Source organism: Lissotriton helveticus, chromosome 12 (assembly GCF_964261635.1).
Source record: "Lissotriton helveticus chromosome 12, aLisHel1.1, whole genome shotgun sequence".
In the NCBI taxonomy this organism is placed as follows: Eukaryota; Metazoa; Chordata; class Amphibia; order Caudata; family Salamandridae; genus Lissotriton; species Lissotriton helveticus.
This window is the reverse complement of record NC_136073.1, coordinates 163,023,620-163,035,706: the sequence shown is the minus strand read 5'-3', so window position 1 is coordinate 163,035,706 and position 12,087 is coordinate 163,023,620. Positions and strand designations below refer to the sequence as shown.

General features: G+C 43.1%; 1 long non-coding RNA gene across 1 annotated transcript; it reads right to left on the bottom strand.

Moving 5' to 3' along the window:
- Nucleotides 1–4,310: 4,310 nt before the first annotated feature.
- LOC144799644 (uncharacterized) lies at nucleotides 4,311–11,606 on the bottom strand. Its single transcript, XR_013603853.1, has 3 exons — nucleotides 11,409–11,606; nucleotides 6,827–6,976; nucleotides 4,311–4,449 (listed from the first exon to the last, which is right to left on the bottom strand). It is a non-coding gene; the product is annotated as an uncharacterized LOC144799644 (long non-coding RNA).
- Between the last annotated feature and the right edge of the window lie 481 nt (nucleotides 11,607–12,087).

Genomic DNA, 12,087 nt, shown 5'->3' with positions numbered 1-12,087 from the left:
GGCGAGGTCCCCTTAAGAGGGGAGCAGGGAGGGCGGGTCCGCCGGGAGGCGGGAAGGGGTTAACCAATCGTGTGGCGGGGGGGGCGGGGGCCGCAGGCAGGAGGCGCGGGAACGGGTCCGGCAGAGCGGGCGGCCCAGCGGCGGCTGGGGCGCTGCTGGCGGCGTCGGCGAAGGCTCTCGGCAGGTAAGCAGGGCAGCAGTGGCAGGCGTAGAGGAGCAGGGGGGCGACCAGGCCAGAGGCGCAGTGGTCGCGAATTTGCGCAGGGCACTCTGGGAGCCTGAGTGGGAATCGTCACATAGGGCGCTGGAGCTGAAGAGGCGGCGAGACGAAAGACGTCAGGATTCAGGTAAGTATTTATTTTTATTGTCCCTTCACTCAGTGCTTTAAATGGGAAAAAAAGTGCAGGTACTCATTAGAATAGAGGCGTGGCAAGTGGGCGGGGCTAGGGGCGGGGCAAAGAACACTATATGATCGTACCTAATGACTTCTGTACCAGTTGCAGCACATCAAAACACACGAGGAATGTGTTTATGGCAATAAAACAGTTTAACCGATTGCACATGATGCTCCTCCGAAGCAGAGTGAAATCTGCCCTGCAGGAGAAACCTAACCTGCGCCTGCCGTGGATTTATTTATTTATTTAATGCGATAACTCCACTAAGCCCACACAACAAAAAATAGATGGAAAAGATTTCATGGCATCTTACATGCTCGGCAATTTAATGACTTTAAAAATTTCGTTGAACATAAATGCATAGCCATGTATTTTCAAATGAGTTGAAACTTCCAAAACAAATTACAAAGAACAATATCTTGGCTACATTGCAATGTAATCCCTTCTTTATCCATTTTTTGTTGGGGCGAAGAAAGAGAAAAAAGCAATAAACTGCCGTTTAGATATACTGTGGGCATTGGTGTGACTGGTCAATGAACAAAAATATTATTTACCATTACCAGCACCTGGGAGCCTGTGCCAACTGCCAAGATAAAACAGAAGACAGAATAACTCTGCAATGTTCAGCTTCTTTTGTACTAGCTCTAGAAACAAGTTCTGCCTTTTTGCGGAACTTGACCCCAGGAGGGAAATGTTATCCCCGTAAACAATAGAGCACTAAGCGGAATACACAAGCGCACCACCACTCGCTGACGCCAACTCGCGGTTTAAAAGAAGCGTCTGTAGAATACAAAGCGCTTTCGCAAAAAATACTGCATGAGGCGTTAACCACACTTAACTCAATTTCGTCGGTGTAAGCCTGCCTCACACACAGACTGTGGGCATTGGCAGGAAATGGAAATACACAGCTCACGGTACCGGTACTCTAACCTGTCTGTGGAGAAGGGCCGGGACTGTGGGCAAAAAAAATCGGAAGTGCCGGTACTCAGTACTGGTGAGTACCGGCCCATTTAAAGCACTGCCCTCACCCCACCGATTTACCCAGACAGTGGTCGCCACTGATGGGAGATTACATGCTTTTATGGTTTCTGCAGGCAATTCTTGTGGTAATATCAGGAAAATCAACAGATAAAACAGGCCCACAAACTGCTGGCCCACACCCTGATCCGTCAGCAGGGCCAGCTTTAGGATGGTGAGACCAGTGCATCAGCACTGGCCTCAGACCTGGAGGGGGGCACTGATCTCAAGGCGGCGCTGTGTTTAGCAATAACTTACAATTTAAAAGCACCTGCTGCAGAGAGAGTTCCTAGTATGTCCAGCTTTCAGGTAGCAATAAAAATGTCAAGATTAACCTTGTTCGGAGTTTTGTCTAGTGGCAGTTTTGAAAGCGCCATAAAGTAGTACAGAGGGTTAATATGCCTTTTGCAAATAACATCTGTATTTTTTATATGGATAGCTAAGTGGATTAGTAAAGCCAGCCTTTACCAGAGCTTCAAAACAAAACAAAAGGTATGAGAGAGGGGCTTTGAAGAGATGAGGGGCACTTTTGCCGGGTGGTAGTGAGGGAATCCCAGGCGGTGGTCATATAGGCCAGTCCCACCCTGGTGTGTGTATAGGGGGTGGGTGGGAGTGTTGGGAGTTGTGCTTGGTAGCATGTTGGCAATGATGCTTGCACTGAAATAGGGATTTACATATCTTGGAAATTAGATTAATGGCATCTGTGTATACCTACCTGGTATGGATTATGACGTGACAAGGCACCTGGACTAATTTGGCAGTGTAGATTTTGGTAACAGCAGTCAATGGCGCAGTACGCATCAGCGCAGTGTGGGTCAGTCTCTTTCCAGTTACCCATGTGGAAAAAAATATTATTTGTTGAATCATACCCCACTTTCAGTTATTTTCTACGAGTTTACACCACTCGGATCCAAAGACAATATGATGTTTCTGCTGACATTTACACAGATAATGACAAGTGCGAGAAGAAGATCTCGCGTTATGCGTCCTGCATAAAGTATCAGTTGGATTAAGCACACCCCTCTACAGGACAGGCATGATGGCGGCATTGCAAAGGCTGAAATTATGGATATCAGAGAGAGGTCCTGATTTGGAGCTTGGCAGATGGGCTTCTCTGTCACAAACTTGACAGATATCCTGTCCTCCGTAGTACAAGTGTCATTGGATATAATGTGCTTATAATATGGCGGACGGGATATCTGTCACATTTGTGGCAGAGTAACCTGGCCGCCGAGCTCAAAATCAGAACAAAAGTCACATCAAAAGGCGGGATAAGTGGTTCTACCCGTGTATGGAAATGTGTAAATAGCCACCCGTAAACCCAGTTATGTGGATCAAAGAATTCCACATCTGAGTATTTACATACTGCTGACTTTACTGTAACTGGACACGCGTCATCATTTTGTGGTGTCTGTAGAAATGTTCTATTCAAGTGGAACCCATAGAGAGTTTGGGAGTACCCCAACTAATATGGGTTACTCAGGTGCCCCTGGCCACAACTTTCTCTTACGTAAGCCACATTTGCATGAAAATGTTGTGTGTAACTGAGAGCCTTAGATTAAGTCTATTTGAATGAAAGCTCCATCATGCGCGATAATTAAAACATTTTTGAGATGATTAACAATGTCATATAACCATTAATGCAGAAACAATGCATACAATAGTGTTAACAGTCAGAAGATACCAGGAGTGTATGCGTGTGAGCATGTAAAGTATAGAGATTCACAATCCCACTGAGCCATTATACCATGTTCCTAAAATGTATCCTGGTTCCACTTTTGGTGTAAGGGTCAAGCCTTTCTTGTATACTTGCATCATTTTTTAGGTAGGCATGTAAGTGCATACAGAATAATGTGGTTACTGCAACCCGTCATTGCCAAAAGGCATTGGCAAAGCCAATAGGTCCCAAAGGAAAAACCTATCCGCTTTGCCAATGCTTGTTGGTCTTCTGCTACAGAGGTACGTAGTGCATTGCATTTGGCTGCATAAAGGTAAACTGGAAGAAAAAAATTCTGAATAAATTTGCCATTGTGCCAAGAAAAACATTATGAAACCTAAATGTACAGAGAAAAAGGCTCTCGCCTACTCAAACTTATTGGGTTAAATGTTCTTACAGTTCATATAAAGGATCCTGCAACGTAAAATAAATTGGATGAATTTACACTGGAGAAGCTTGGGAACTTCACAAAGGCCAAAAATCTGAAAATTTCAGAAAGTAAAAAAAAAAATCTTTGCTCACCTCTATCAGTTTTTTATTACTGTGTCTGCAACCAGTGGGTAACACTAACTTAGAACAGGAGACCTTAAAATGGCCCCTTGTTAATGTATGGCGAAAGCTCAAGCATGCAAACTGCTATTGTGCTTGTATCACTGAAAATCCGTGTATCCTTTCCTCCCTAAGCAGTGAAACTTTCTAAATTCAGGGTAAATGTAGTAAAACGTTCCACAACGCAGAAACTGCAATTGCTTTGCTAGGTTTTGCAAGGGCAAAAACACAGCACAGAGACATAGCTACAAAGGTAAGGCGCTGCCGCCGTCATCCATGACACTTGTGCTCAAACAGTCTGCCAAGCGTTGATAAATCTGTCCCTTTATGTTTTTCTGTCAATCATCAAATGCGAAAGTTTGTCGTGCACACCTCTTCATATTCCATATACTCCTTTTTTGACTTGATTCTTCACTTAATGCGTGCGCCATGGGATACGTGATCCGCCCCTTGTTCACGTTAACTTGTACAACAATTAAATGATGGAGTGGAACTCCACTCCAGTCCCGGCGCACAGCGTCAGACGTATTCAATAACTTTTAACCTTATTCAGTAGTTACAACTCGTACTCCCAAATTATTCTTCATTAAGTTTTATTTTTCCATTTTCTTTTCACACGTATTATGCTCCTGTGTTAATAACTTCTCATAACACGGATATGCTCCAGGCCTTTTTCCGTGCACGTTATAACAACATTGAACATCCTTGGTTGCAAGATTTTATATTACCCAATGCATTTCGGATTATTCAAAATCCTTCATCAGGGGTCCACTACAAAATAAAAGACATTGCTATTACCATCTGATTTAAAATCTCTAACATTTGATCCATTATATCAACATTTCAACAAATCCATACTTCATTTTAGGCAAAACTTATCAACAGCGTTCAACAACGCTCTCCCTCTAAACATAAAACTCAGTGTCCCCGTTATTAGATTTATCGAAGCTTTTTTCAACCTATTCGGTCTCTTTTAAACCAAATTGCATCAAATTTCTCCCATACCTTGTCTGGTGTTACTCTCGTCGTGGCTTTCACTTACGAATCCTTTTCACAATGCGCCTCGCGCTACTGCTGATAAACCACCTACGGGACTGCCCCGCCTCTAAGATTTGACCTCTCAACTTTTTAATTACCCTGCTTATTCGCACTCATGCCTACACTTCCCAAAATACCCTTCAGCTGGGGACCTAATGTCCTCCGTACTTCCTTTAAATCTTTAATGAGCTGCAATTTTGTTTGTAACGGTCCTACAATTCTATGCCCCGCCCGCCCTAATGTTGTTATCTATTGCGCTTATGCAACGTTGATATAGTTCACCATGCCTGTTTTCTGTTCAATTATTGCGTAACATGTATGACATTTAAAGAAATATAGTAGTAAATGAAGCGTTCCAAACAGTTCAAAAATGTCCTTGAAATATTTAAAGCCAGGTGTCCACTCGCAAGGTTCCTTTAATCCTAGGATTTGCATGTCACGTGTGTGTTGGTGTCTTTCAAAATAGAATGTTCCGTTTAGTCTTTTCAATGGGTGCTACGTACAGGCGGGACAATAGTATCAAATATCAAATGCGAAAGTTTGTCGTGCACACCTCTTTATATTCCATATACTCCTTTTTTGACTTGATTCTTCACTTAATGCGTGCGCCATGGGATACGTGATCCGCCCCTTGTTATGAGAAGTTATTAACACAGGAGCATAATACGTGTGAAAAGAAAATGGAAAAATAAAACTTAATGAAGAATAATTTGAGCGTACGAGTTGTAACTACTGAATAAGGTTAAAAGTTACGTCTGACGCTGTGCGCCGGGACTGGAGTGGAGTTCCACTCCATCATTTAATTTCTGTCAATCATACCATGCTCAGGATAGTGACTATTGCAGAGCTAGTGAATGGCTGCTAATGGAACCCCTGTATTCAGTTGGCACAGAAGCACTTTTGAGTCACTCCTATAGCATCTAGAGGGAATGGTCTCCCCACCCCAGTTACGGCTGCCCCTCAATATGAACACACATGTTTCACCAGAATTGTCCAGGTTGCTTGAGGGGCTGTTGTTAAAGAGCACAAAAGTGGCCCTTCTTTTGTCATTGTCTTATCACACCGAGGATTTAGCACATGCAAGACATCTCAGGATCGCCAAGACCAAAGCATGGCTGAGGGCAAAAGTATGCTCCTGAAGGTGGGATAAGTCCTTAGAATCCATTGTCTTATGTTGCAAACAGCTGCTCAGACCAAAGGCCAGATTCCATATTTGAGTCTTTGGTATTTCCAGAGCCTAGAATAATGCAAGGGAGGATGGATGGTTTCATCTTGACACAATACTATTCTGTGAGGTAGGGAGTGTTCAAAAATGACCTCCCTCCTAGGATGCTATACTCAGCCTCGCTCAGTTTGATGATGCCTAAGTTTTGTAAGGCTTGACTTGGTGGGTGTGGCTACTCAGTAGTAACCGCCCAAGCGTTGAATAAACTCCCCATTGAGTTTTGTTTTTTGGAGTTGTATATACCACAAACTCGACCCAAAGGTATCAGAGCACTTTACATTAGCACCAGTTGCATTACAGAGGGACACATACTTTTTGTTAGACACAGGGAGGTTCAGTGATTTCCCCAAAATCACAGGATGTTGAGCGTTGTTGCCGAGAACTCAAACCCGGTTCCCTAGCTTCTCTGTTTAATGAATCTAGGAACTTTCTGTCTTGCTGTTAGCCTATCTCTAGGCTGCCTTCAGGTAGTCACACACTTAACAAACTAATAATAATAATGCCCCAATGCAATGCGTTGCAACAGAATAAGACACAAAACTACCTATAGAGTCACATCCTACACCCTAACTGATCATCACCATCTGAAGCTGTTAAAATGTTTCAGACTGTCGAATTCTTCAAAGTGGCCCTAGAACCATAAAGAGGAGCAAAGAGTCTCCTCAGGCCCATAATAGGTCTAAACTGATTTCAAGAAATGATGTGTTACATACGAGTAGAAGGAATAGAAAATAGAAACAATGAATAACCATACAAACATAAAAAATATACATGTATAGCAAAAAAAAGTCCTGCATTTTAAAGTCTAGCCTAGACACTGCTTTAGCTGTCTCTCCAGCTTCATATTATTAACGAAAATGTATACATAAAATTTCTTATACATACATAGTTGGACTTTGAGGCATCCCTTTTCATCCATTGGTGGAAGCACTTTTCCTTCTGCCCACAGCGTGGGGCAATGGATGTGCCCTCGTGAGCTATTGGCTCTCTTGTGGTGTGAGTTTCAATTTTTTTCCTGATCACGTGCACATCTGCCTAAAAAGAAGTACAATTCAGTGTCAAAGCTGGTGAGCCAAAACTTCACTTTCTTCCCATTCTTTATTTTTTGTTTTACTTATTTTTATTTGTTTACATCTTCAGGTTACAGTAATTTAAAAGCAAAAATACCTTTTCTGCACCGAGAAGAATCATATTTTCCTGTGAGGAGCATTAAAATCGGCTTTCGATACCTTTTGTAAGTGCATCTGCTTGCTAGGAAACACCTCAGTGTGCTATTATATACACTGGTTATTTTATAAAAAAAAATGTAACATTGCAATTGCAAGTAGAAAGCATCCAAGTTGCTTGTTTTTGTATTTCTTTTTTTATCCTTGGTGGCATATATTTGTGATAAAAAAATAACCATCACGCCAGCCTGCAAAGGCCTGACTTATTGCCTTTGCCAATGCTTGTTAACAAAGCAAAAAAAACTGTGATGAATGTAAAAATGCGAGGCACCAAAGTGAAAAATATACAGAGGAAATGTCAAGCAGATGATCCTCTCCCCTCATTGGCCCATCTGTCCTCCTCCCAGGAAAATAAATTAGACGTTTAACATATCAGAAAATTGCATCATCGCAGTCCTCTGGTGCAAACTGAGGGAAATTAGTCCCTGCAACAGGACTGTTCTGTAGTTAGTGAGCATGTCTCACAGTGTTTGACATTTGCTTTTTTATTTCTCTAGGAGACATTCATCGTGTGTAGGATTACACAAATTGACATAATGGAGCTGATGCACCTAAAGGTACTACTTTATATCATATGCAGCATGGTGCTAAATGTCACCTTGGTGCTATTTTGTTTCATTTCTTTTTGTGGCACTCAGTATTTCAGGAAAAACAGTTTTTTATATTTTATATTCATAAACAAAATAAAAAAATATTTTTGCTGTCTCAAAACAGTATTAGAAATCGATGAGGAAGAATGGGGCATAAAAACATACCACTAAAACTATGAACCCTATCTGGATTTGATCACCATGCCAGTTGATAGGGCTCTTTACTTTAAGTTTAGAGTAGGCACTCTTCCGATTGGGGACCTTCTATCCCGATGGAAATCGCCAGTGCAGTTATCGCCCTTTTGTGCCTTCTGCCCTACAAGGCCTGAGACGGTGGCGCATATCCTCTTCGAGTGCCCAGACTACATTCGTCCAAGGAGGTGCTGGCTTAAACCCCTATTTAGACGCTTGGGGACACGCCAACACTTGGTGGCGCTACGTATTTTGTTAACTGACACTTCCCCTCCCATAGTTTGTGGTGTCTCCAAATTTTTTAAATGGTCATGGTTGATTCGCAGAAACAGATTGTCTATCTCAATTTAATCCAGTTTTAGTTAATTTATTGCATGCATAAAATGGCATTTTTACTTGTTCTTAATTTTTGAGACATTTGTATTGTTGATCTGCAGTTTCTAAATGTATGTAATGCTTTCAAGATATAATTGCATATCGAAATAAAGCTTTCAACCAACCAACCAACCACTAAAATACATAATATTGTTCTCAGTTGCGGGGTAAATGAGAATCACACAGTCAGCTTATGGAATTAGGCCACACTGTATCAAAAACGATAAATAACCACCAAAAATAACCAGGACGATATTTAATTCCAGATTCCGTATATAAGCAAACTTTGGCACAGTTAATGGTTCTGGAATTAGCCTTCAAACTTTAGGGCATTCTAAATGCTTGTTTTGTTATGATTTTTACAAATATTTATTGTTGGGGAAGCTGCTGAGCCCTTATCAATCGGACAAGAAAACAAATATTGGATAAAAGCAAAAATATTTTTTGATCTCAATAAGCACACTTAACTATTTTGTGTGTGATTCTCCCTTTGTGAAAGGGCAGAATGTTGTAAATCACAGTGAAGTTAACCAATGACTGAAGAGGGTTGACCCATTGCTGTAGTGGGTGGAAGATGAATACCAATGATACAATAACAAGTCAATGAACATGATAGCTGAAAGCCCCTATTAAGAACGCTGGTTCTAAAAAAGGGACACTTTGTTCCTAGCCATGGATGTAGGCGTTACACTGTTTGATGCAGCAAGTGCATGGGCACATAGGCACATGGGTCCCAAGGCATGAGGTGTGAACTACACCCCAGTTATGCCTCTATTGAACTGCTCAACTAGGAGCCGGAGGACTTTCCTCGCTTGTACCAGGGGCAGTGTTTACCTTTCCACTGTACTGCTGTCCTCTGCGTTCCAAAGTGGCAAGATTTTGATAGATTAGTGTGACTTTTCTGTTAAAGGTGATTGCCCATATTTAGAAGAAATAACATTACGAAAGGTTTGTTTTATTTTTGGAAACAAGTATAGACTCAGTTATACGTTATTGGGTGTCAACTCCAATTGTCTTGGTTCATTTCCGATGGTGCGGAATCCATTTTGAAGCTCAAACCACTGCTCCATCCCTCACTTCCCATGCTTAGGTTATGTGTCTTGTCCAGAAATGCCTACCCTATGGTTTAAAGGTCTATTCCATTAGAGGTAATCATGTCTCTATCAGTGTATAAATCATCTTGCGTATGACTTATGACTTGATTTTCCCTATGTACTTAACAGTGGTTGACCAAGGAATGTGTATACCAAGCAAGGGCTTCAAACATGTTTGAAGTTCCTCCATCACTACTGACGTATCCACCCGAGCTGATCGACTAATCTGTCTCCTTCTTTCCAGTGTATCCACCTTTGATGCAATCAATACTATCCACTAACCATCATACACCTGGGAAAAGGGACTGAAGGACATAGTAGAGGGGGCGTAGGGCTCTTCCCATGAAGCATCTGGGAAGAGAGAATATGGGGAGCTACCCACTCAACGGCCATGGAGAGACGGTGATTGCAAAAAGAGATGGACGTGAATCAGGCTCAACGAAAAGCTAAAATAAGGGGTTGAGAGTCCAGGGAGAGGAGTGGAGCATCCACACCCCGCCTGTAACCAAGCGAGGGGGTACCAGAAGACAACTGCTGACCTGGGCTGAGTAGCTCCGAGTGGCACTGCCAATGATGGCCATACGGCCCAGATGGCTGCTAGGTGTACCGACGGGCAGAGCGGTGCACTATCTTCCTGAGCTGTTGCCAGGTGAGGAGAAGCACGTTCCTCTTGAATCTGAGGAGGACTACTAGGATTGAACAGGTGATATCTGTATCAATGTTGATGTATTTCTTTTTTAAGCAGTAGCAAAACACTTAGGTCCTGATGAAGCGGTAGATACCTTGTGGATCTTTAATTAACCGCAGAAACATGTCGACTAATACATCCGGTCAGTAGCTATTTGTTGAACCTACTGGCTTTTTTGCACTGAATTGTTTTTAACATTGGAAGTGGACGGCACCAGAATAAAGTATTTTTGCGCTCACTCTCCAATTTTAATAGAGCACTTTTCCTTTTTCACATCTTTTTCATGCACTGCTTTCAGTTACTAACACCAGTTCTTTGTGTCCCTTACCCTACAGAACTAGCCATTCCCATTTAACACTAAGTGAGGTGGCAACAGCAAAGATTCTCCACTTTGGGAAATGGTTCAAATGATGAAAGGGCGGCCAAGGAAGAGTAACTGATGGATATCTTCCCAGACAGTGCGATATCCTGTTGTGTGCTCTACTAACACACTTAGAGTACACATTAAGTCATCTCGACACACATAGATTCATTGTAGACCCACAGTTATTCTTTTTGTAGTACATATCATGTTTAGGGGGCAGTAACTGTGTGGTCGTTAAAAAATTCCCTAGGACCCTCAACCCACCTGTTTGTTATTACTGCCAATGATGAGCCTGTGGAGAGCACAGGATGACTTTCATGACTTGAGGGTCACTGCTCCAAAAACTGGAGAGAGAGCCTGAGGGTCCATGCCCACTTCATGTTGCCTTAAGGGGCCCAAGCCAGCCATGCACTTGAACAGGGGGAGCCAAGTGCTATTATAGAGGAACTGCAGGATCCCCAATGTCATACACGTCGACTGGTACAAATTCTTCCCTTATCAGACAACGGAGGAGAGGGGCTGAGGGTTTTGTAAGAGAAGACAAGAGACCTGGCACGTCACAACCCGAGAGAGATGCTGCCTCTCTTTGCCCGTCCTACATTTTGGGAGCGGGGCTCTTCAGAGTGGCCGAGAGCCCTGGAAGAGCTCTGACATTTTCCTGTGATGTAGCGCCTATGGGCAACATATATTTGACATCCCTATGGATATGTGGAAAAGATGGATATGTGGACAGGATATGTGGTTGCCTAGGCCACCTGGTTAAAGGGGGGGACAAATTTAAAAGGAAAAATCAAATAAAAAAAAAATAGAGGAAATAATGGCGGGAGTGCCGGCAGCATGGTATGACGAGGCATCAGGGACTAGCTGCTCGTCTTGTACCACCCTTGCTTAATGGAGGACATGCGTTGACTACTTTTGACCTGAATCGTGATCCTTACTTTTGGTTCTGGGATGAAGGGTTGCCATCTTAGATTCTTGTACCCAGTCTTCCCTGAGCCTGCCTCGCCCAGGGTGCTGAAAAGGCATCATGGGTGAGAGAGGCAAGTGTTCTAAAAATTCTGCCTGTGGGTGACTCAGTCTCCAAAGGCTCCCGTGAACTCTCCACGAGTCTTGGTTCTGCGTGCTCTCTACCCCCAACACCAGTCCCTGTGATTTGAAAGACAAACATGCTGTTAAGAGCAGTTGTTAAACATACAACATTAATCAGCCAAGAGCTAAAAATAAAAACAAGATTCCCCATTAAACCAGGCGCACTAAAAGCTAACAGTAAAACTCTCTGAGATCAACAGTGCCAGCAGGTGCTTCCCGGGATACCCGGCCTCCACCCTCTCCCTCCTGTGTCGAGTCCACAGCCCTGCAGCCCTCTGTTGCCAGGACACTGTAAGCCCCGCAAATTATATTTATTGTCCACACCATGCCCCATGGAGCGTAATGGCACGGAGGCGTCATACCTCATAGAAGCCCATGCCACCTGGGGAGTCAGGCTGCTGCTGTAAGGCCCATACAGGCATTGGCATATGTGTGGGTTGCCTCTGCCAGGTGCATGGTAATAGAGGTGACCCGTGTGGAGTTGATGTCTGTTTGTGTTGTCTCTGTGGATGCGTGTTAACAGAGGTG